A 26,098-nucleotide genomic window follows, 5' to 3' on the forward strand; every position below is an offset into this window, starting at 1 on the left:
TACAACTTCTTTATCCATTTTTCACTTTCTGCGATGTTGAACTTGTACTGTAAACGAGGTTCTTGTAAACAGAGCCGTTCCAAACTTTGGGGTGGCTGTGTCTTTTTGATTTTAATTTCCCTAAGCTATAGGACCATAAGTGGAAGTGCCCTAGTTTCTGTTGCTTTGTTTTTTAGATGTTTCAGGAAACACCATACACTTCTCCAGAGTGGTTGTTGGCAATTTACATCCCGCCCATCAGCATAACAAGGCTCCCAGTTCTCCATGGCCTGTCCTGCCTTTCTGGATTTTACACTTTTTTCAGATGGCCCTTTTGACCGGGGGGAAGTGAGACTTCATTGTAGTGCAGATTTCCTTTGCAAGCTTGCTTGGTTGGCCAAAAAGGGCGTATGCGTTTTTTCCTGAATATATTCAGGAAAAAACGCATACGCCCTTTTTGGCCAAGTGCATCATTGTGGACGTTCTGCCTCTTTTCCTATGCTTTCAATGCAATTCCAGTCTACCTCCTGAAATCGGGTTCCTGCAATTCTGCCCCACATTCAAGTCCTCTTGGCAGCCTTACTTCAGTCTATTTTTGGACGATAGCTGTCATTTATAACTCTGCAGGTTTGTGAATTACAGTGCCCCTGAGCTCCTTTCTTCAACTCGCTTTCTTGTGACCTGGCCGCAACACCGCAGGATGGCTTCAGGCCCTAATCTGGTTCCGGCACGGCACGCTGAGCCTTTGGTTAATTCCTCTTCCTGGTGGGAAATGAGAGTTAAATTTGCCCGTCCAGACACCTCCAGCTAGCCTCTCATTGGTTCTCGCTATTCCTGTTCATCTTCCGCAGAAATTGCAAACTGGGCCAAACAGGAGGTTAAAGGCGCTCACTCTCCAAGTGGGGAGAGTGTTAGTAAAGCGTCTGGAATGTTGCACCCGAGTACCAGGGGAGGAAAACTGAGACATATTTTAACACGTCTCCCGTTCACATGGTTGATCATACTTGGGTTCCACATGCATGTTTTAGCTGAAGGAAGAATACCTTAAACTTGGAGAATTGAGACCCGTGTAATGGGTACCATGCAATATGACTTCAAAGGGTCTTCATTTGCTCACCGAACCTCTCCAATCCTATCACTGCTGCGTTTATGCCCCTGTACACATGCTTGATTCTCTTTTGGAGACATAGCAATCCATAGGTTTTACGATACTTATTAGTCAGGTACATTCTTAGGCGTTTAATATGCGGTGTTGAGTCCATTTCGTTGAGCAAGGAGTAGCTCTTGTCTATTCCATATTTGACTTAAGGAACTTTATCTGTGCTCATTTCAATCTCTGGTTTTATGCAGCACCCTAACTCACCTTTACCCTTAAGCAAGCATAAGTTGGTTTTCTAAATTTGAGACCCTGTTCTGTTCTGTAATTCAGTTCCTGTGTAGCCAAGTTTACATTCCGTTTATTACTGATATCTTATGATGTTTCTTTTTCTGTGTGACTTATTTCAGTTAGAATCATCATACCTGAATCCACTCATTGTGATGCTAAGGACCTGATGACATAGATTTCATTGCTGAGTGATACTGCATTGTAAGTAAATACCACAACTTCTTTATCCATTTTTCACTTTCTGCGATGTTGAACTTGTACTGTAAACGAGGTTCTTGTAAACAGAGGCGTCCCAAACTTTGGGGTGGCTGTGTCTTTTTGATTTTAATTTCCCTAAGCTATAGGACCATAAGTGGAAGTGCCCTAGGCTCTGTTGCTTTGTTTTTTAGATGTTTCAGGAAACACCATACACTTCTCCGGAGTGGTTGTTGGCAATTTACATCCCGCCCTTCAGCATAACAAGGCTCCCAGTTCTCCATGGCCTGTCCTGCCTTTCTGGATTTTACACTTTTTTCAGATGGCCCTTTTGACCGGGGGGAAGTGCGACTTCATTGTAGTGCAGATTTCCTTTGCAAGCTTGCTTGGTTGGCCAAAAAGGGCGTATGCGTTTTTTCCTGAATATATTCAGGAAAAAACGCATACGCCCTTTTTGGCCAAGTGCATCATTGTGGACGTTCTGCCTCTTTTCCTATGCTTTCAATGCAATTTCAGTCTACCTCCTGAAATCGGATTCCTGCAATTCTGCCCCGCTTTCAAGTCCTCTTGGCAGCCTTACTTCAGTCTATTTTTGGACGATAGCTGTCATTTATAACTCTGCAGGTTTGTGAATTACAGTGCCCCTGAGCACCTTTCTTCAACTCGCTTTCTTGTGAGCTGGCCGCAACACCGCAGGATGGCTTCAGGCCCTAATCTGGTTCTGGCACGGCACGCTAAGCCTTTGGTTATTTCCTCCTCCTGGTGGGAAATGAGAGTTAAATTTGCCCGTCCAGACACCTCCAGCTAACCTCTCATTGGTTCTCGCTATTCCTGTTCATCTTCCGCAGAAATTGCAAACTGTGCCAAACAGGAGGTTAAAGGCGCTGACTCTTCAAGTGGGGAGAGTGTCAGTAAAGCGTCTGGAACGTTGCACCCGAGTACCAGGGGAGCAAAACTGAGACATATTTGAACACGTCTCCCGATCAAATGGTTGATCATACTCTAGGTTCCACATGCATGTTTTAGCTGAAGGAAGAATACCTTAAATTGGGTAGCTGAAAGCCGTGGAATGGGTACCATGCAATATGACTTCAAAGGGTCTTCATTTGCTCACCGAACCTCTCCAATCCTATCACTGTTGCGTTTATGCCCCTGTACACATGCTTGATTCTCTTTCGGAGACATAGCAATCCATAGGTTTTAAGATACTTACTAGTCAGGTACATTCTTACGCGTTTCATATGCGGTGTTGAGTCCATTTCGTTGAGCAAGGAGTAGCTCTTGTCTATTCCATATTTGGCTTAAGGAACTTTATCTGTGCTCATTTCAATCTCTGGTTTTATGCAGCACCCCAACTCACCTTTACCCTTAAGCAAGAATAAGTTGGTTTTCTAAATTTGAGACCCTGTTCTTTTCTTTAATTCAGTTCCTTGTAGCCAAGTTTACATTCCGTGTATTACTGATATCTTATGATGTTTCTTTTTCTTTGTGACTTATTTCACTTAGAATCATCATACCTGAATCCACTCATTGTGCTGCTAAGGGCCTGATGACATAGATTTCATTGCTGAGTGATATTGCTTTGTAAGTAAATACCACAACTTCTTTATCCATTTTTCACTTTCTGCGATGTTGAACTTGTACTGTAAACGAGGTTCTTGTAAACAGAGCCGTTCCAAACTTTGGGGTGGCTGTGTCTTTTTGATTTTAAATTGCCTAAGCTATAGGACCATAAGTGGAAGTGCCCTAGGCTCTGTTGCTTTGTTTTTTAGATGTTTCAGGAAACACCATACACTTCTCCTGAGTGGTTGTTGGCAATTTACATCCCGCCCTTCAGCATAACAAGGCTCCCAGTTCTCCATGGCCTGTCCTGCCTTTCTGGATTTTACACTTTTTTCAGATGGCCCTTTTGACCGGGGGGAAGTGAGACTTCATTGTAGTGCAGATTTCCTTTGCAAGCTTGCTTGGTTGGCCAAAAAGGGCGTATGCGTTTTTTCCTGAATATATTCAGGAAAAAACGCATACGCCCTTTTTGGCCAAGTGCATCATTGTGGACGTTCTACCTCTTTTCCTATGCTTTCAATGCAATTCCAGTCTACCTCCTGAAATCGGTTTCCTGCAATTCTGCCCCGCTTTCAAGTCCTCTTGGCAGCCTTACTTCAGTCTATTTTTGGACGATAGCTGTCATTTATAACTCTGCATGTTTGTGAATTACAGTGCCCCTGAGCTCCTTTCTTCAACTCGCTTTCTTGTGACCTGGCCGTAACACCGCAGGATGGCTTCAGGCCCTAATCTGGTTCCGGCCCGGCATGCTGAGCCTTTGCTTAATTCCTCTTCCTGGTGGGAAATGAGAGTTAAATTTGCCCGTCCAGACACCTCCAGCTAGCCTCTCATTGGTTCTCGCTATTCCTGTTCATCTTCCGCAGAAATTGCAAACTGGGCCAAACAGGAGGTTAAAGGGACTGACTCTCCAAGTCGGGAGAGTGTTAGTAAAGCGTCTGGAATGTTGCACCCGAGTACCAGGGGAGCAAAACTGAGACATATTTGAACACGACTCCCGTTCACATGGTTGATCATACTCTGGGTTCCACATGCATGTTTTAGCTGAAGGAAGAATACCTTAAACCTGGAGAGTTGAGACCCGTGGAATGGGTACCATGCAATATGACTTCAAAGGGTCTTCATTTGCTCACCGAACCTCTCCAATCCTATCACTGCTGCGTTTATGCCCCTGTACACACGCTTGATTCTCTTTTGGAGACATAGCAATCCATAGGTTTTAAGATACTTACTAGTCAGGTACATTCTTAGGCGTTTAATATGGGGTTTTGAGTCCATTTCGTTGAGCAAGGAGTAGCTCTTGTCTATTCCATATTTGGCTTAAGGAACTTTATCTGTGCTCATTTCAATCTCTGGTTTTATGCAGCACCCCAACTCACCTTTCCCCTTAAGCAAGCATAAGTTGGTTTTCTAAATTTGAGACCCTGTTCTGTTTTGGAATGCAGTTCCTGTGTAGCCAAGTTTACATTCCGTGTATTAGTGATATCTTATGATGTTTCTTTTTCTGTGTGACTTATTTCAGTTAGAATCATCGTACCTGAATCCACTCATTGTGCTGCTAAGGGCCTGATGACATAGATTTCATTGCTGAGTGATATTGCTTTGTAAGTAAATACCACAACTTCTTTATCCATTTTTCACTTTCTGCGATGTTGAACTTGTACTGTAAACGAGGTTCTTGTAAACAGAGGCGTCCCAAACTTTGGGGTGGCTGTGTCTTTTTGATTTTAATTTCCCTAAGCTATAGGACCATAAGTGGAAGTGCCCTAGGCTCTGTTGCTTTGTTTTTTAGATGTTTCAGGAAACACCATACACTTCTCCCGATTGTCTGTTGGCAATTTACATCCCGCCCATCAGCATAACAAGGCTCCCAGTTCTCCATGGCCTGTCCTGCCTTTCTGGATTTTACACTTTTTTCAGATGGCCCTTTTGACCGGGGGGAAGTGCGACTTCATTGTAGTGCAGATTTCCTTTGCAAGCTTGCTTGGTTGGCCAAAAAGGGCGTATGCGTTTTTTCCTGAATATATTCAGGAAAAAACGCATACGCCCTTTTTGGCCAAGTGCATCATTGTGGACGTTCTGCCTCTTTTCCTATGCTTTCAATGCAATTTCAGTCTACCTCCTGAAATCGGATTCCTGCAATTCTGCCCCGCTTTCAAGTCCTCTTGGCAGCCTTACTTCAGTCTATTTTTGGACGATAGCTGTCATTTATAACTCTGCAGGTTTGTGAATTACAGTGCCCCTGAGCACCTTTCTTCAACTCGCTTTCTTGTGAGCTGGCCGCAACACCGCAGGATGGCTTCAGGCCCTAATCTGGTTCTGGCACGGCACGCTAAGCCTTTGGTTATTTCCTCCTCCTGGTGGGAAATGAGAGTTAAATTTGCCCGTCCAGACACCTCCAGCTAACCTCTCATTGGTTCTCGCTATTCCTGTTCATCTTCCGCAGAAATTGCAAACTGTGCCAAACAGGAGGTTAAAGGCGCTGACTCTTCAAGTGGGGAGAGTGTCAGTAAAGCGTCTGGAACGTTGCACCCGAGTACCAGGGGAGCAAAACTGAGACATATTTGAACACGTCTCCCGATCAAATGGTTGATCATACTCTAGGTTCCACATGCATGTTTTAGCTGAAGGAAGAATACCTTAAATTGGGTAGCTGAAAGCCGTGGAATGGGTACCATGCAATATGACTTCAAAGGGTCTTCATTTGCTCACCGAACCTCTCCAATCCTATCACTGTTGCGTTTATGCCCCTGTACACATGCTTGATTCTCTTTCGGAGACATAGCAATCCATAGGTTTTAAGATACTTACTAGTCAGGTACATTCTTAGGCGTTTAATATGCGGTGTTGAGTCCATTTCGTTGAGCAAGGAGTAGCTCTTCTCTATTCCATATTTGACTTAAGGAACTTTATCTGTGCTCATTTCAATCTCTGGTTTTATGCAGCACCCCAACTCACCTTTCCCCTTAAGCAAGCATAAGTTGGTTTTCTAAATTTGAGACCCTGTTCTGTTCTGTAATTCAGTTCCTGTGTAGCCAAGTTTCCATTCCGTGTATTACTGATATCTTATGATGTTTCTTTTTCTGTGTGACTTATTTCAGTTAGAATCATCATACCTGAATCCACTCATTGTGCTGCTAAGGGCCTGATGACACAGATTTCATTGCTGAGTGATATTGCTTTGTAAGTTAATACCACAACTTTTTTATCCATTTTTCACTTTCTGTGATGTTGAACTTTTACTGTAAACGAGGTTCTTGTAAACAGAGCCGTTCCAAACTTTGGGGTGGCTGTGTCTTTTTGATTTTAAATTGCCTAAGCTATAGGACCATAAGTGGAAGTGCCCTAGGCTCTGTTGCTTTGTTTTTTAGATGTTTCAGGAAACACCATACACTTCTCCCTAGTGGTTGTTGGCAATTTACATCCCGCCCATCAGCATAACAAGGCTCCCAGTTCTCCATGGCCTGTCCTGCCTTTCTGGATTTTACACTTTTTTCAGATGGCCCTTTTGACCGGGGAGAAGTGAGACTTCATTGTAGTGCAGATTTCCTTTGCAAGCTTACTTGGTTGGCCAAAAAGGGCGTATGCGTTTTTTCCTGAATATATTCAGGAAAAAACGCATACGCCCTTTTTGGCCAAGTGCATCATTGTGGACGTTCTGCCTCTTTTCCTATGCTTTCAATGCAATTCCAGTCTACCTCCTGAAATCGGTTTCCTGCAATTCTGCCCCGCTTTCAAGTCCTCTTGGCAGCCTTACTTCAGTCTATTTTTGGACGATAGCTGTCATTTATAACTCTGCAGGTTTGAGAATTACAGTGCCCCTGAGCTCCTTTCTTCAACTCGCTTTCTTGTGACCTGGCCGTTACACCGCAGGATGGCTTTAGGCCCTAATCTGGTTCCGGCCCGGCATGCTGAGCCTTTGGTTAATTCCTCTTCCTGGTGGGAAATGAGAGTTAAATTTGCCCGTCCAGACACCTCCAGCTAGCCTCTCATTGGTTCTCGCTATTCCTGTTCATCTTCCGCAGAAATTGCAAACTGGGCCAAACAGGAGGTTAAAGGGACTGACTCTCCAAGTCGGGAGAGTGTTAGTAAAGCGTCTGGAATGTTGCACCCGAGTACCAGGGGAGGAAAACTGAGACATATTTGAACACGACTCCCGTTCACATGGTTGATCATACTCTAGGTTCCACATGCATGTTTTAGCTGAAGGAAGAATACCTTAAACCTGGAGAGTTAAGACCCGTGGAAAGGGTACCATGCAATATGACTTCAAAGGGTCTTCATTTGCTCACCGAACCTCTCCAATCCTATCACTGCTGCGTTTATGCCCCTGTACACATGCTTGATTCTCTTTCGGAGACATAGCAATCCATAGGTTTTAAGATACTTACTAGTCAGGTACATTCTTAGGCGTTTAATATGCGGTGTTGAGTCCATTTCGTTGAGCAAGGAGTAGCTCTTGTCTATTCCATATTTGACTTAAGGAACTTTATCTGTGCTCATTTCAATCTCTGGTTTTATGCAGCACCCCAACTCACCTTTCCCCTTAAGCAAGCATAAGTTGGTTTTCTAAATTTGAGACCCTGTTCTGTTCTGTAATTCAGTTCCTGTGTAGCCAAGTTTCCATTCCGTGTATTACTGATATCTTATGATGTTTCTTTTTCTGTGTGACTTATTTCAGTTAGAATCATCATACCTGAATCCACTCATTGTGCTGTTAAGGGCCTGATGACACAGATTTCATTGCTGAGTGATATTGCTTTGTAAGTAAATACCACATCTTCTTTATCCATATTTCACTTTCTGCGATGTTGAACTTGTACTGTAAACGAGGTTCTTGTAAACAGAGCCGTTCCAAACTTTGGGGTGGCTGTGTCTTTTTGATTTTAAATTCCCTAAGCTATAGGACCAGAAGTGGAAGTGCCCTAGGCTCTGTTGCTTTGTTTTTTAGATGTTTCAGGAAACACCATACACTTCTCCTGAGTGTCTGTTGGCAATTTACATCCCGCCCATCAGCATAACAAGGCTCCCAGTTCTCCATGGCCTGTCCTGCCTTTCTGGATTTCACACTTTTTTCAGATGGCCCTTTTGACCGGGGGGAAGTGAGACTTCATTGTAGTGCAGATTTCCTTTGCAAGCTTGCTTGGTTGGCCAAAAAGGGCGTATGCGTTTTTTCCTGAATATATTCAGGAAAAAACGCATACGCCCTTTTTGGCCAAGTGCATCATTGTGGACGTTCTGCCTCTTTTCCTATGCTTTCAATGCAATTCCAGTCTACCTCCTGAAATCGGTTTCCTGCAATTCTGCCCCACTTTCAAGTCCTCTTGGCAGCCTTACTTCAGTATATTTTTGGACGATAGCTGTCATTTATAACTCTGCAGGTTTGTGAATTACAGTGCCCCTGAGCTCCTTTCTTCCACTTGCTTTCTTTTGAGCTGGCCGCAACACCGCAGGATGGCTTCAGGCCCTAATCTGGTTCCGGCACGGCACGCTGAGCCTTTGGTTAATTCCTCTTCCTGGTGGGAAATGAGAGTTAAATTTGCCCGTCCAGACACCTCCAGCTAGCCTCTCATTGGTTCTCGCTATTCCTGTTCATCTTCCGCAGAAATTGCAAACTGGGCCAAACAGGAGGTTAAAGGGACTGACTCTCCAAGTCGGGAGAGTGTTAGTAAAGCGTCTGGAATGTTGCACCTGAGTACCAGGGTACGAAAACTGAGACATATTTGAACACGTCTCCCGATCACATGGTTGATCATACTTGGGTTCCACATGCATGTTTTAGCTGAAGGAAGAATACCTTAAACCTGGAGAGTTGAGACCCGTGTAAAGGGTACCATGAAATATGACTTCAAAGGGTCTTCATTTGCTCACCGAAACTCTCCAATCCTATCACTGCTGCGTTTATGCCCCTGTACACATGCTTGATTCTCTTTTGGAGACATAGCAATCCATAGGTTTTACGATACTTACTAGTCAGGTACATTCTTAGGCGTTTAATATGCGGTGTTGAGTCCATTTCGTTGAGCAAGGAGTAGCTCTTGTCTATTCCATATTTGACTTAAGGAACTTTATCTGTGCTCATTTCAATCTCTGGTTTTATGCAGCACCCCAACTCACCTTTACCCTTAAGCAAGCATAAGTTGGTTTTCTAAATTTGAGACCCTGTTCTGCTCTGTAATTCAGTTCCTGTGTAGCCAAGTTTACATTCCGTGTATTACTGATATCTTATGATGTTTCTTTTTCTGTGTGACTTATTTCAGTTAGAATCATCATACCTGAATCCACTCATTGTGATGCTAAGGGCCTGATGACATAGATTTCATTGCTGAGTGATATTGCTTTGTAAGTAAATACCACAACTTCTTTATCCATTTTTCACTTTCTGCAATGTTGAACTTGTACTGTAAACGAGGTTCTTGTAAACAGAGGCGTCCCAAACTTTGGGGTGGCTGTGTCTTTTTTATTTTAAATTCCCTAAGCTATAGGACCATAAGTGGAAGTGCCCTAGGCTCTGTTGCTTTGTTTTTTAGATGTTTCAGGAAACACCATACACTTCTCCCGAGTGGTTGTAGGCAATTTACATCCCGCCCTTCAGCATAACAAGGCTCCCAGTTCTCCATGGCCTGTCCTGCCTTTCTGGATTTTACACTTTTTTCAGATGGCCCTTTTGACCGGGGGGAAGTGAGACTTCATTGTAGTGCAGATTTCCTTTGCAAGATTGCTTGGTTGGCCAAAAAGGGCGTATGCGTTTTTTCCTGAATATATTCAGGAAAAAACGCAATCGCCCTTTTTGGCCAAGTGCATCATTGTGGACGTTCTGCCTCTTTTCCTATGCTTTCAATGCAATTTCAGTCTACCTCCTGAAATCGGTTTCCTGCAATTCTGCCCCGCTTTCAAGTCCTCTTGGCAGCCTTACTTCAGTCTATTTTTGGACGATAGCTGTCATTTATAACTCTGTAGGTTTGTGAATTACAGTGCCCCTGAGCTCCTTTCTTCAACTCACTTTCTTTTGAGCTGGCCGCAACACCGCAGGATGGCTTCAGGCCCTAATCTGGTTCCGGCACGACACACTGAGCCTTTGGTTATTTCCTCTTCCTGGTGGGAAATGAGAGTTAAATTTGCCCGTCCAGACACCTCCAGCTAGTCTCTCATTGGTTCTCGCTATTCCTGTTCATCTTCCGCAGTAATTGCAAACTGGGCCAAACAGGAGGTTAAAGGGACTGACTCTCCAAGTGGGGAGAGTGTTAGTAAAGCGTCTGGAATGTTGCACCCGTGTACCAGGGGAGGAAAACTGAGACATATTTGTACACGTCTCCCGTTCACATGGTTGATCATACTTGGGTTCCACATGCATGTTTTAGCTGAAGGAAGAATACCTTAAACCTGGAGAGTTGAGACCCGTGTAAAGGGTACCATGCAATATGACTTCAAAGGGTCTTCATTTGTTCACCGAACCTCTCCAATCCTATCACTGCTGCGTTTATGCCCCTGTACACATGCTTGATTCTCTTTTGGAGACATAGCAATCCATAGGTCTTACGATACTTACTAGTCAGGTACATTCTTAGGCGTTTAATATGTGGCGTTGAGTCCATTTCGTTGAGCAAGGAGTAGCTCTTCTCTATTCCATATTTGACTAAAGGAACTTTATCTGTGCTCATTTCAATCTCTGGTTTTATGCAGCACCCCAACTCACCTTTACCCTTAAGCAAGCATAAGTTGGTTTTCTAAATTTGAGACCCTGTTCTGCTCTGTAATTCAGTTCCTGTGTAGCCAAGTTTACATTCCGTGTATTACTGATATCTTCTGATGTTTCTTTTTCTGTGTGACTTATTTCAGTTAGAATCATCATACCTGAATCCACTCATTGTGATGCTAAGGGCCTGATGACATAGATTTCATTGCTGAGTGATATTGCTTTGTAAGTAAATACCACAACTTCTTTATCCATTTTTCACTTTCTGCAATGTTGAACTTGTACTGTAAACGAGGTTCTTGTAAACAGAGGCGTCCCAAACTTTGGGGTGGCTGTGTCTTTTTGACTTTAATTTCCCTAAGCTATAGGACCATAAGTGGAAGTGCCCTAGGCTCTGTTGCTTTGTTTTTTAGATGTTTCAGGAAACACCATACACTTCTCCCCAGTGTCTGTTGGCAATTTACATCCCGCCCATCAGCATAACAAGGCTCCCAGTTCTCCATGGCCTGTCCTGCCTTTCTGGATTTTACACATTTTTCAGATGGCCCTTTTGACCGGGGGGAAGTGAGACTTCATTGTAGTGCAGATTTCCTTTGCAAGCTTGCTTGGTTGGCCAAAAAGGGCGTATGCGTTTTTTCCTGAATATATTCAGGAAAAAACGCATACGCCCTTTTTGGCCAAGTGCATCATTGTGGACGTTCTGCCTCTTTTCCTATGCTTTCAATGCAATTTCAGTCTACCTCCTGAAATCGGTTTCCTGCAATTCTGCCCCGCTTTCAAGTCCTCTTGGCAGCCTTACTTCAGTCTATTTTTGGACGATAGCTGTCATTTATAACTCTGCAGGTTTGTGAATTACAGTGCCCCTGAGCTCCTTTCTTCAACTCGCTTTCTTGTGACCTGGCCGCAACACCGCACGATGGCTTCAGGCCCTAATCTGGTTCCGGCACGGCACGCTGAGCCTTTGGTTAATTCCTCTTCCTGGTGGGAAATGAGAGTTAAATTTGCCCGTCCAGACACCTCCAGCTAGTCTCTCATTGGTTCTCGCTATTCCTGTTCATCTTCCGCAGAAATTGCAAACTGGGCCAAACAGGAGGTTAAAGGGACTGACTCTCCAAGTCGGGAGAGTGTTAGTAAAGCGTCTGGAATGTTGCACCCGAATACCAGGGTACGAAAACTGAGACATATTTGAATACATCTCCCGATCACATGGTTGATCATACACTAGGTTCCACATACATGTTTTCGCTGAAGGAAGAATACCTTAAACCTGGGTAGTTGAAACCTGTGGAATGGGTACCATGCAATAAGACTTCAAAGGGTCTTCATTTGCTCACCGAACCTCTCCAATCCTATCACTGCTGCGTTTATGCCCCTGTACACATGCTTGATTCTCTTTTGGAGACATAGCAATCCATAGGTTTTACGATACTTACTAGTCAGGTACATTCTTAGGCGTTTAATATGCGGTGTTGAGTCCATTTCGTTGAGCAAGGAGTAGCTCTTGTCTATTCCATATTTGACTTAAGGAACTTTATCTGTGCTCATTTCAATCTCTGGTTTCATGCAGCACCCCAACTCACCTTTCCCCTTAAGCAAGCATAAGTTGGTTTTCTAAATTTGAGACGCTGTTGTGTTCTGTAATTCAGTTCCTGTGTAGCCAAGTTTACATTCCGTGTATTACTGATATCTTATGATGTTTCTTTTTCTGTGTGACTTATTTCAGTTAGAATCATCATACCTGAACTCACTCATTGTGATGCTAAGGGCCTGATGACATAGATTTCATTGCTGAGTGATATTGCTTTGTAAGTAAATACCACAACTTCTTTATCCATTTTTCACTTTCTGCGATGTTGAACTTGTACTGTAAACGAGGTTCTTGTAAACAGAGGCGTCCCAAACTTTGGGGTGGCTGTGTCTTTTTTATTTTAAATTCCCTAAGCTATAGGACCATAAGTGGAAGTGCCCTAGGCTCTGTTGCTTTGTTTTTTAGATGTTTCAGGAAACACCATACACTTCTCCCGAGTGGTTGTAGGCAATTTACATCCCGCCCTTCAGCATAACAAGGCTCCCAGTTCTCCATGGCCTGTCCTGCCTTTCTGGATTTTACACTTTTTTCAGATGGCCCTTTTGACCGGGGGGAAGTGAGACTTCATTGTAGTGCAGATTTCCTTTGCAAGATTGCTTGGTTGGCCAAAAAGGGCGTATGCGTTTTTTCCTGAATATATTCAGGAAAAAACGCATACGCCCTTTTTGGCCAAGTGCATCATTGTGGACGTTCTGCCTCTTTTCCTATGCTTTCAATGCAATTTCAGTCTACCTCCTGAAATCGGTTTCCTGCAATTCTGCCCCGCTTTCAAGTCCTCTTGGCAGCCTTACTTCAGTCTATTTTTGGACGATAGCTGTCATTTATAACTCTGCAGGTTTGTGAATTACAGTGCCCCTGAGCTCCTTTCTTCAACTCGCTTTCTTTTGAGCTGGCCGCAACACCGCAGGATGGCTTCAGGCCCTAATCTGGTTCCGGTACGGCACGCTGAGCCTTTGTTTATTTCCTCTTCCTGGTGGGAAATGAGAGTTAAATTTGCCCGTCCAGACACTTCCAGCTAGTCTCTCATTGGTTCTCGCTATTCCTGTTCATCTTCCGCAGAAATTGCAAACTGGGCCAAACAGGAGGTTAAAGGGACTGACTCTCCAAGTGGGGAGAGTGTTAGTAAAGCGTCTGGAATGTTGCACGCGAGTACCAGGGTACGAAAACTGAGACATATTTGAACACGTCTCCCGATCACATGGTTGATCATACTCTAGGTTCCACATGCATGTTTTAGCTGAAGGAAGAATACCTTAAACGTGGGTAGTTGAAACCCGTGGAATGGGTACCATGCAATATGATTTCAAAGGGTCTTCATTTGCTCACCGAACCTCTCCAATCCTATCACTGCTGCGTTTATGCCCCTGTACACACGCTTGATTCTCTTTTGGAGACATAGCAATCCATAGGTTTTAAGATACTTACTAGTCAGGTACATTCTTAGGCGTTTAATATGGGATGTTGAGTCCATTTCGTTGAGCAAGTAGTAGCTCTTGTCTATTCCATATTTGGCTTAAGGAACTTTATCTGTGCTCATTTCAATCTCTGGTTTTATGCAGCACCCCAACTCACCTTTACCCTTAAGCAAGCATAAGTTGTTTTTCTAAATTTGAGACACTGTTCTGTTTTGGAATGCAGTTCCTGTGTAGCCAAGTTTACATTCCGTGTATTAGTGATATCTTATGATGTTTCTTTTTCTGTGTGACTTATTTCAGTTAGAATCATCGTACCTGAATCCACTCATTATGCTGCTACGGGCCTGATGACATAGATTTCATTGCTGAGTGATACTGCATTGTAAGTAAATACCACAACTTCTTTATCCATTTTTCACTTTCTGTGATGTTGAACTTTTACTGTAAACGAGGTTCTTGTAAACAGAGCCGTTCCAAACTTTGGGGTGGCTGTGTCTTTTTGATTTTAAATTGCCTAAGCTATAGGACCATAAGTGGAAGTGCCCTAGGCTCTGTTGCTTTGTTTTTTAGATGTTTCAGGAAACACCATACACTTCTCCCTAGTGGTTGTTGGCAATTTACATCCCGCCCATCAGCATAACAAGGCTCCCAGTTCTCCATGGCCTGTCCTGCCTTTCTGGATTTTACACTTTTTTCAGATGGCCCTTTTGACCGGGGAGAAGTGAGACTTCATTGTAGTGCAGATTTCCTTTGCAAGCTTACTTGGTTGGCCAAAAAGGGCGTATGCGTTTTTTCCTGAATATATTCAGGAAAAAACGCATACGCCCTTTTTGGCCAAGTGCATCATTGTGGACGTTCTGCCTCTTTTCCTATGCTTTCAATGCAATTCCAGTCTACCTCCTGAAATCGGTTTCCTGCAATTCTGCCCCGCTTTCAAGTCCTCTTGGCAGCCTTACTTCAGTCTATTTTTGGACGATAGCTGTCATTTATAACTCTGCAGGTTTGAGAATTACAGTGCCCCTGAGCTCCTTTCTTCAACTCGCTTTCTTGTGACCTGGCCGTTACACCGCAGGATGGCTTTAGGCCCTAATCTGGTTCCGGCCCGGCATGCTGAGCCTTTGGTTAATTCCTCTTCCTGGTGGGAAATGAGAGTTAAATTTGCCCGTCCAGACACCTCCAGCTAGCCTCTCATTGGTTCTCGCTATTCCTGTTCATCTTCCGCAGAAATTGCAAACTGGGCCAAACAGGAGGTTAAAGGGACTGACTCTCCAAGTCGGGAGAGTGTTAGTAAAGCGTCTGGAATGTTGCACCCGAGTACCAGGGGAGGAAAACTGAGACATATTTGAACACGACTCCCGTTCACATGGTTGATCATACTCTAGGTTCCACATGCATGTTTTAGCTGAAGGAAGAATACCTTAAACCTGGAGAGTTAAGACCCGTGGAAAGGGTACCATGCAATATGACTTCAAAGGGTCTTCATTTGCTCACCGAACCTCTCCAATCCTATCACTGCTGCGTTTATGCCCCTGTACACATGCTTGATTCTCTTTCGGAGACATAGCAATCCATAGGTTTTAAGATACTTACTAGTCAGGTACATTCTTAGGCGTTTAATATGCGGTGTTGAGTCCATTTCGTTGAGCAAGGAGTAGCTCTTGTCTATTCCATATTTGACTTAAGGAACTTTATCTGTGCTCATTTCAATCTCTGGTTTTATGCAGCACCCCAACTCACCTTTCCCCTTAAGCAAGCATAAGTTGGTTTTCTAAATTTGAGACCCTGTTCTGTTCTGTAATTCAGTTCCTGTGTAGCCAAGTTTCCATTCCGTGTATTACTGATATCTTATGATGTTTCTTTTTCTGTGTGACTTATTTCAGTTAGAATCATCATACCTGAATCCACTCATTGTGCTGTTAAGGGCCTGATGACACAGATTTCATTGCTGAGTGATATTGCTTTGTAAGTAAATACCACATCTTCTTTATCCATATTTCACTTTCTGCGATGTTGAACTTGTACTGTAAACGAGGTTCTTGTAAACAGAGCCGTTCCAAACTTTGGGGTGGCTGTGTCTTTTTGATTTTAAATTCCCTAAGCTATAGGACCAGAAGTGGAAGTGCCCTAGGCTCTGTTGCTTTGTTTTTTAGATGTTTCAGGAAACACCATACACTTCTCCTGAGTGTCTGTTGGCAATTTACATCCCGCCCATCAGCATAACAAGGCTCCCAGTTCTCCATGGCCTGTCCTGCCTTTCTGGATTTCACACTTTTTTCAGATGGCCCTTTTGACCGGGGGGAAGTGAGACTTCATTGTAGTGCAGATTTCCTTTGCAAGCTTGCTTGGTTGGCCAAAAAGGGCGTATGCGTTTTTTCCTGAATATATTCAGGAAAAAACGCATACGCCCTTTTTGGCCAAGTGCATCATTGTGGACGTTCTGCCTCTTTTCCTATGCTTTCAATGCAATTCCAGTCTACCTCCTGAAATCGGTTTCCTGCAATTCTGCCCCACTTTCAAGTCCTCTTGGCAGCCTTACTTCAGTATATTTTTGGACGATAGCTGTCATTTATAACTCTGCAGGTTTGTGAATTACAGTGCCCCTGAGCTCTTTTCTTCCACTTGCTTTCTTTTGAGCTGGCCGCAACACCGCAGGATGGCTTCAGGCCCTAATCTGGTTCCGGCACGGCACGCTGAGCCTTTGGTTAATTCCTCTTCCTGGTGGGAAATGAGAGTTAAATTTGCCCGTCCAGACACCTCCAGCTAGCCTCTCATTGGTTCTCGCTATTCCTGTTCATCTTCCGCAGAAATTGCAAACTGGGCCAAACAGGAGGTTAAAGGGACTGACTCTCCAAGTCGGGAGAGTGTTAGTAAAGCGTCTGGAATGTTGCACCTGAGTACCAGGGTACGAAAACTGAGACATATTTGAACACGTCTCCCGATCACATGGTTGATCATACTTGGGTTCCACATGCATGTTTTAGCTGAAGGAAGAATACCTTAAACCTGGAGAGTTGAGACCCGTGTAAAGGGTACCATGAAATATGACTTCAAAGGGTCTTCATTTGCTCACCGAAACTCTCCAATCCTATCACTGCTGCGTTTATGCCCCTGTACACATGCTTGATTCTCTTTTGGAGACATAGCAATCCATAGGTTTTACGATACTTACTAGTCAGGTACATTCTTAGGCGTTTAATATGCGGTGTTGAGTCCATTTCGTTGAGCAAGGAGTAGCTCTTGTCTATTCCATATTTGACTTAAGGAACTTTATCTGTGCTCATTTCAATCTCTGGTTTTATGCAGCACCCCAACTCACCTTTACCCTTAAGCAAGCATAAGTTGGTTTTCTAAATTTGAGACCCTGTTCTGCTCTGTAATTCAGTTCCTGTGTAGCCAAGTTTACATTCCGTGTATTACTGATATCTTATGATGTTTCTTTTTCTGTGTGACTTATTTCAGTTAGAATCATCATACCTGAATCCACTCATTGTGATGCTAAGGGCCTGATGACATAGATTTCATTGCTGAGTGATATTGCTTTGTAAGTAAATACCACAACTTCTTTATCCATTTTTCACTTTCTGCAATGTTGAACTTGTACTGTAAACGAGGTTCTTGTAAACAGAGGCGTCCCAAACTTTGGGGTGGCTGTGTCTTTTTTATTTTAAATTCCCTAAGCTATAGGACCATAAGTGGAAGTGCCCTAGGCTCTGTTGCTTTGTTTTTTAGATGTTTCAGGAAACACCATACACTTCTCCCGAGTGGTTGTAGGCAATTTACATCCCGCCCTTCAGCATAACAAGGCTCCCAGTTCTCCATGGCCTGTCCTGCCTTTCTGGATTTTACACTTTTTTCAGATGGCCCTTTTGACCGGGGGGAAGTGAGACTTCATTGTAGTGCAGATTTCCTTTGCAAGATTGCTTGGTTGGCCAAAAAGGGCGTATGCGTTTTTTCCTGAATATATTCAGGAAAAAACGCAATCGCCCTTTTTGGCCAAGTGCATCATTGTGGACGTTCTGCCTCTTTTCCTATGCTTTCAATGCAATTTCAGTCTACCTCCTGAAATCGGTTTCCTGCAATTCTGCCCCGCTTTCAAGTCCTCTTGGCAGCCTTACTTCAGTCTATTTTTGGACGATAGCTGTCATTTATAACTCTGCAGGTTTGTGAATTACAGTGCCCCTGAGCTCCTTTCTTCAACTCACTTTCTTTTGAGCTGGCCGCAACACCGCAGGATGGCTTCAGGCCCTAATCTGGTTCCGGCACGACACACTGAGCCTTTGGTTATTTCCTCTTCCTGGTGGGAAATGAGAGTTAAATTTGCCCGTCCAGACACCTCCAGCTAGTCTCTCATTGGTTCTCGCTATTCCTGTTCATCTTCCGCAGTAATTGCAAACTGGGCCAAACAGGAGGTTAAAGGGACTGACTCTCCAAGTGGGGAGAGTGTTAGTAAAGCGTCTGGAATGTTGCACCCGTGTACCAGGGGAGGAAAACTGAGACATATTTGTACACGTCTCCCGTTCACATGGTTGATCATACTTGGGTTCCACATGCATGTTTTAGCTGAAGGAAGAATACCTTAAACCTGGAGAGTTGAGACCCGTGTAAAGGGTACCATGCAATATGACTTCAAAGGGTCTTCATTTGTTCACCGAACCTCTCCAATCCTATCACTGCTGCGTTTATGCCCCTGTACACATGCTTGATTCTCTTTTGGAGACATAGCAATCCATAGGTCTTACGATACTTACTAGTCAGGTACATTCTTAGGCGTTTAATATGTGGCGTTGAGTCCATTTCGTTGAGCAAGGAGTAGCTCTTCTCTATTCCATATTTGACTAAAGGAACTTTATCTGTGCTCATTTCAATCTCTGGTTTTATGCAGCACCCCAACTCACCTTTACCCTTAAGCAAGCATAAGTTGGTTTTCTAAATTTGAGACCCTGTTCTGCTCTGTAATTCAGTTCCTGTGTAGCCAAGTTTACATTCCGTGTATTACTGATATCTTCTGATGTTTCTTTTTCTGTGTGACTTATTTCAGTTAGAATCATCATACCTGAATCCACTCATTGTGATGCTAAGGGCCTGATGACATAGATTTCATTGCTGAGTGATATTGCTTTGTAAGTAAATACCACAACTTCTTTATCCATTTTTCACTTTCTGCAATGTTGAACTTGTACTGTAAACGAGGTTCTTGTAAACAGAGGCGTCCCAAACTTTGGGGTGGCTGTGTCTTTTTGACTTTAATTTCCCTAAGCTATAGGACCATAAGTGGAAGTGCCCTAGGCTCTGTTGCTTTGTTTTTTAGATGTTTCAGGAAACACCATACACTTCTCCCCAGTGTCTGTTGGCAATTTACATCCCGCCCATCAGCATAACAAGGCTCCCAGTTCTCCATGGCCTGTCCTGCCTTTCTGGATTTTACACATTTTTCAGATGGCCCTTTTGACCGGGGGGAAGTGAGACTTCATTGTAGTGCAGATTTCCTTTGCAAGCTTGCTTGGTTGGCCAAAAAGGGCGTATGCGTTTTTTCCTGAATATATTCAGGAAAAAACGCATACGCCCTTTTTGGCCAAGTGCATCATTGTGGACGTTCTGCCTCTTTTCCTATGCTTTCAATGCAATTTCAGTCTACCTCCTGAAATCGGTTTCCTGCAATTCTGCCCCGCTTTCAAGTCCTCTTGGCAGCCTTACTTCAGTCTATTTTTGGACGATAGCTGTCATTTATAACTCTGTAGGTTTGTGAATTACAGTGCCCCTGAGCTCCTTTCTTCAACTCGCTTTCTTGTGACCTGGCCGCAACACCGCACGATGGCTTCAGGCCCTAATCTGGTTCCGGCACGGCACGCTGAGCCTTTGGTTAATTCCTCTTCCTGGTGGGAAATGAGAGTTAAATTTGCCCGTCCAGACACCTCCAGCTAGTCTCTCATTGGTTCTCGCTATTCCTGTTCATCTTCCGCAGAAATTGCAAACTGGGCCAAACAGGAGGTTAAAGGGACTGACTCTCCAAGTCGGGAGAGTGTTAGTAAAGCGTCTGGAATGTTGCACCCGAATACCAGGGTACGAAAACTGAGACATATTTGAATACATCTCCCGATCACATGGTTGATCATACACTAGGTTCCACATACATGTTTTCGCTGAAGGAAGAATACCTTAAACCTGGGTAGTTGAAACCTGTGGAATGGGTACCATGCAATAAGACTTCAAAGGGTCTTCATTTGCTCACCGAACCTCTCCAATCCTATCACTGCTGCGTTTATGCCCCTGTACACATGCTTGATTCTCTTTTGGAGACATAGCAATCCATAGGTTTTACGATACTTACTAGTCAGGTACATTCTTAGGCGTTTAATATGCGGTGTTGAGTCCATTTCGTTGAGCAAGGAGTAGCTCTTGTCTATTCCATATTTGACTTAAGGAACTTTATCTGTGCTCATTTCAATCTCTGGTTTCATGCAGCACCCCAACTCACCTTTCCCCTTAAGCAAGCATAAGTTGGTTTTCTAAATTTGAGACGCTGTTGTGTTCTGTAATTCAGTTCCTGTGTAGCCAAGTTTACATTCCGTGTATTACTGATATCTTATGATGTTTCTTTTTCTGTGTGACTTATTTCAGTTAGAATCATCATACCTGAACTCACTCATTGTGATGCTAAGGGCCTGATGACATAGATTTCATTGCTGAGTGATATTGCTTTGTAAGTAAATACCACAACTTCTTTATCCATTTTTCACTTTCTGCGATGTTGAACTTGTACTGTAAACGAGGTTCTTGTAAACAGAGGCGTCCCAAACTTTGGGGTGGCTGTGTCTTTTTTATTTTAAATTCCCTAAGCTATAGGACCATAAGTGGAAGTGCCCTAGGCTCTGTTGCTTTGTTTTTTAGATGTTTCAGGAAACACCATACACTTCTCCCGAGTGGTTGTAGGCAATTTACATCCCGCCCTTCAGCATAACAAGGCTCCCAGTTCTCCATGGCCTGTCCTGCCTTTCTGGATTTTACACTTTTTTCAGATGGCCCTTTTGACCGGGGGAAGTGAGACTTCATTGTAGTGCAGATTTCCTTTGCAAGATTGCTTGGTTGGCCAAAAAGGGCGTATGCGTTTTTTCCTGAATATATTCAGGAAAAACGCATACGCCCTTTTTGGCCAAGTGCATCATTGTGGACGTTCTGCCTCTTTTCCTATGCTTTCAATGCAATTTCAGTCTACCTCCTGAAATCGGTTTCCTGCAATTCTGCCCCGCTTTCAAGTCCTCTTGGCAGCCTTACTTCAGTCTATTTTTGGACGATAGCTGTCATTTATAACTCTGCAGGTTTGTGAATTACAGTGCCCCTGAGCTCCTTTCTTCAACTCGCTTTCTTTTGAGCTGGGCCGCAACACCGCAGGATGGCTTCAGGCCCTAATCTGGTTCCGGTACGGCACGCTGAGCCTTTGTTTATTTCCTCTTCCTGGTGGGAAATGAGAGTTAAATTTGCCCGTCCAGACACTTCCAGCTAGTCTCTCATTGGGTTCTCGCTATTCCTGTTCATCTTCCGCAGAAATTGCAAACTGGGCCAAACAGGAGGTTAAAGGGACTGACTCTCCAAGTGGGGAGAGTGTTAGTAAAGCGTCTGGAATGTTGCACGCGAGTACCAGGGTACGAAAACTGAGACATATTTGAACACGTCTCCCGATCACATGGTTGATCATACTCTAGGTTCCACATGCATGTTTTAGCTGAAGGAAGAATACCTTAAACGTGGGTAGTTGAAACCCGTGGAATGGGTACCATGCAATATGATTTCAAAGGGTCTTCATTTGCTCACCGAACCTCTCCAATCCTATCACTGCTGCGTTTATGCCCCTGTACACACGCTTGATTCTCTTTTGGAGACATAGCAATCCATAGGTTTTAAGATACTTACTAGTCAGGTACATTCTTAGGCGTTTAATATGGGATGTTGAGTCCATTTCGTTGAGCAAGTAGTAGCTCTTGTCTATTCCATATTTGGCTTAAGGAACTTTATCTGTGCTCATTTCAATCTCTGGTTTTATGCAGCACCCCAACTCACCTTTACCCTTAAGCAAGCATAAGTTGTTTTTCTAAATTTGAGACACTGTTCTGTTTTGGAATGCAGTTCCTGTGTAGCCAAGTTTACATTCCGTGTATTAGTGATATCTTATGATGTTTCTTTTTCTGTGTGACTTATTTCAGTTAGAATCATCGTACCTGAATCCACTCATTATGCTGCTACGGGCCTGATGACATAGATTTCATTGCTGAGTGATACTGCATTGTACGTAAGTACCACATGTTCTTTATCTATTTTTCACTTTCTGTGATATTGAACTTGTACGGTAAATGAGGTGCTTGTAAACAGAGGCGTCCCAAACTTTGGGGTGGCTGTGTCTTTTTGATTTTAATTTCCCTAAGCTATAGGACCATAAGTGGAAGTGCCCTAGGCTCTGTTGATTTGTTTTTTAGATGTTTCAGGAAACACCATACACTTCTCCCAAGTGTCTGTTGGCAATTTACATCCCGCCCATCAGCATAACAAGGCTCCCAGTTCTCCATGGCCTGTCCTGCCTTTCTGGATTTTACACTTTTTTCAGATGGCCCTTTTGACCGGGGGGAAGTGAGACTTCATTGTAGTGCAGATTTCCTTTGCAAGCTTGCTTGGTTGGTCAAAAAGGGCGTATGCGTTTTTTCCTGAATATATTCAGGAAAAAAACGCATACGCCCTTTTTGGCCAAGTGCATCATTGTGGACGTTCTGCCTCTTTTCCTATGCTTTCAATGCAATTCCAGTCTACCTCCTGAAATCGGTTTCCTGCAATTCTGCCCCGCTTTCAAGTCCTCTTGGCAGCCTTACTTCAGTATATTTTTGGACGATAGCTGTCATTTATAACTCTGCAGGTTTGTGAGTTACAGGGCCCCTGAGCTCCTTTCCTCAACTCGCTTTCTTTTGAGCTGGCCGCAACACCGCAGGATGGCTTCAGGCCCTAATCTGGTTCCGGCACGGCACGCTGAGCCTTTGGTTAATTCCTCTTCCTGGTGGGAAATGAGAGTGAAATTTGCCCGTCCAGACACCTCCAGCTAGCCTCTCATTGGTTCTCGCTATTCCTGTTCATCTTCCGCAGAAATTGCAAACTGGGCCAAACAGGAGGTTAAAGGCGCTGACTCTCCAAGTGGGGAGAGTGTTAGTAAAGCGTCTGGAATGTTGCACCCGAGTACCAGGGGAGGAAAACTGAGACATATTTGAACACGTCTCCCGTTCACACGGTTGATCATACTCTGGGTTCCACATGCATGTTTTAGCTGAAGGAAGAATACCTTAAACCTGGAGAGTTGAGACCCGTGGAATGGGTACCATGCAATATTTCTTCAAAGGGTCTTCATTTGCTCACCGAACCTCTCCAATCCTATCACTGCTGCGTTTATGCCCCTGTACACACGCTTGATTCTCTTTTGGAGACATAGCAATCCATAGGTTTTAAGATACTTACTAGTCAGGTACATTCTTAGGCGTTTAATATGGGGTGTTGAGTCCATTTCGCTGAGCAAGGAGTAGCTCTTGTCTATTCCATATTTGGCTTAAGGAACTTTATCTGTGCTCATTTCAATCTCTGGTTTTATGCAGCACCACAACTCACCTTTCCCCTTAAGCAAGCATAAGTTGGTTTTATAAATTTGAGACCCTGTTCTGTTTTGGAATGCAGTTCCTCTGTAGCCAAGTTTACATTCCGTGTATTACTGATATCTTATGATGTTTCTTTTTCTGTGTGACTTATTTCAGTTAGAATCATCGTACCTGAATCCACTCATTATGCTGCTACGGGCCTGATGACATAGATTTCATTGCTGAGTGATACTGCATTGTACGTAAGTACCACAAGTTCTTTATCCATTTTTCACTTTCTGTGATATTGAACTTGTACGGTAAACGAGGTTCTTGTAAACGGAGGCGTCCCAAACTTTGGGGTGGCTGTGTCTTTTTGATTGTAATTTCCCTAAGCTATAGGACCATAAGTGGAAGTGCCCTAGGCTCTGTTGCTTTGTTTTTTAGATGTTTCAGGAAACACCATACACTTCTCCTGAGTGTCTGTTGGCAATTTACATCCCGCCCATCAGCATAACAAGGCTCCCAGTTCTCCATGGCCTGTCCTGCCTTTCTGGATTTTACACTTTTTTCAGATGGCCCTTTTGACCGGGGGGAAGTGAGACTTCATTGTAGTGCAGATTTCCTTTGCAAGCTTGCTTGGTTGGCCAAAAAGGGCGTATGCGTTTTTTCCTGAATATATTCAGGAATAAACGCATATGCCCTTTTTGGCCAAGTGCATCATTGTGGACGTTCTGCCTCTTTTCCTATGCTTTCAATGCAATTCCAGTCTACATCCTGAAATCGGTTTCCTGCAATTCTGCCCCGCTTTCAAGTCCTCTTGGCAGCCTTACGTCAGTATATTTTTGGACGATAGCTGTCATTTATAACTCTGCAGGTTTGTGAATTACAGTGCCCCTGAGCTCCTTTCCTCAACTCGCTTTCTTTTGAGCTGGCCGCAACACCGCAGGATGGCTTCAGGCCCTAATCTGGTTCCGGCACGGCACGCTGAGCCTTTGGTTATTTCCTCTTCCTGGTGGGAAATGAGAGTGAAATTTGCCCGTCCAGACACCTCCAGCTAGCCTCTCATTGGTTCTCGCTATTCCTGTTCATCTTGCGCAGAAATTGCAAACTGGGCCAAACAGGAGGTTAAAGGCGCTGACTCTCCAAGTGGGGAGAGTGTTAGTAAAGCGTCTGGAATGTTGCACCCGAGTACCAGGGGAGGAAAACTGAGACATATTTGAACACGTCTCCCGTTCACACGGTTGATCATACTCTGGGTTCCACATGCATGTTTTAGCTGAAGGAAGAATACCTTAAACCTGGAGAGTTGAGACCCGTGGAATGGGTACCATGCAATACGTCTTCAAAGGGTCTTCATTTGCTCACCGAACCTCTCCAATCCTATCACTGCTGCGTTTATGCCCCTGTACACACGCTTGATTCTCTTTTGGAGACATAGCAATCCATAGGTTTTAAGATACTTACTAGTCAGGTACATTCTTAGGCGTTTAATATGGGATGTTGAGTCCATTTCGTTGAGCAAGGAGTAGCTCTTGTCTATTCCATATTTGGCTTAAGGAACTTTATCTGTGCTCATTTCCATCTCTGGTTTTATGCAGCACCCCAACTCACCTTTCCCCTTAAGCAAGCATAAGTTGGTTTTCTAAATTTGAGACCCTGTTCTGTTCTGTAATTCAGTTCCTGTGTAGCCAAGTTTACATTCCGTGTATTACTGATATCTTATGATGTTTCTTTTTCTGTGTGACTTATTTCAGTTAGAATCATCATACCTGAATCCACTCATTGTGCTGCTAAGGGCCTGATGACACAGATTTCATTGCTGAGTGATATTGCTTTGTAAGTAAATACCACAACTTCTTTATCCATTTTTCACATTCTGCGATGTTGAACTTGTACTGTAAACGAGGTTCTTGTAAACAGAGGCGTCCCAAACTTTGGGGTGGCTGTGTCTTTTTGATTTTAATTTCCCTAAGCTATAGGACCATAAGTGGAAGTGCCCTAGGCTCTGTTGATTTGTTTTTTAGATGTTTCAGGAAACACCATACACTTCTCCCGATTGTCTGTTGGCAATTTACATCCCGCCCATCAGCATAACAAGGCTCCCAGTTCTCCATGGCCTGTCCTGCCTTTCTGGATTTTACACTTTTTTCAGATGGCCCTTTTGACCGGGGGGAAGTGAGACTTCATTGTAGTGCAGATTTCCTTTGCAAGCTTGCTTGGTTGGCCAAAAAGGGCGTATGCGTTTTTTCCTGAATATATTCAGGAAAAAACGCATACGCCCTTTTTGGCCAAGTGCATCATTGTGGACGTTCTGCCTCTTTTCCTATGCTTTCAATGCAATTCCAGTCTACCTCCTGAAATCGGTTTCCTGCAATTCTGCCCCGCTTTCAAGTCCTCTTGGCAGCCTTACTTCAGTCTATTTTTGGACGATAGCTGTCATTTATAACTCTGCAGGTTTGTGAATTACAGGGCCCCTGAGCTCCTTTCCTCAACTCGCTTTCTTTTGAGCTGGCCGCAACACCGCAGGATGGCTTCAGGCCCTAATCTGGTTCCGGCACGGCATGCTGAGCCTTTGGTTAATTCCTCTTCCTGGTGGGAAATGAGAGTGAAATTTGCCCGTCCAGACACCTCCAGCTAGCCTCTCATTGGTTCTCGCTATTCCTGTTCATCTTC

General features: G+C 43.8%; 1 long non-coding RNA gene across 2 annotated transcripts in view; it reads left to right on the top strand.

Annotated features, from left to right (window-relative positions):
• Positions 1–3,056: 3,056 nt before the first annotated feature.
• LOC307181302 overlaps positions 3,057–26,098 on the top strand; it is a 305,894-nt gene continuing 282,852 nt past the window's right edge. The window contains exon 1 of one of the 2 annotated variants that reach the window (XR_013826380.1): positions 3,057–3,149. This is a non-coding gene — a long non-coding RNA (uncharacterized lncRNA). The remainder of the gene's footprint in view (positions 3,150–26,098) is intronic. The other variant, XR_013826381.1, reaches the window with a different exon arrangement.

Source organism: Stenella coeruleoalba (assembly GCF_951394435.1).
Source record: "Stenella coeruleoalba genome assembly, contig: scaffold_103, whole genome shotgun sequence".
Classification (NCBI taxonomy): domain Eukaryota; kingdom Metazoa; phylum Chordata; class Mammalia; order Artiodactyla; family Delphinidae; genus Stenella; species Stenella coeruleoalba.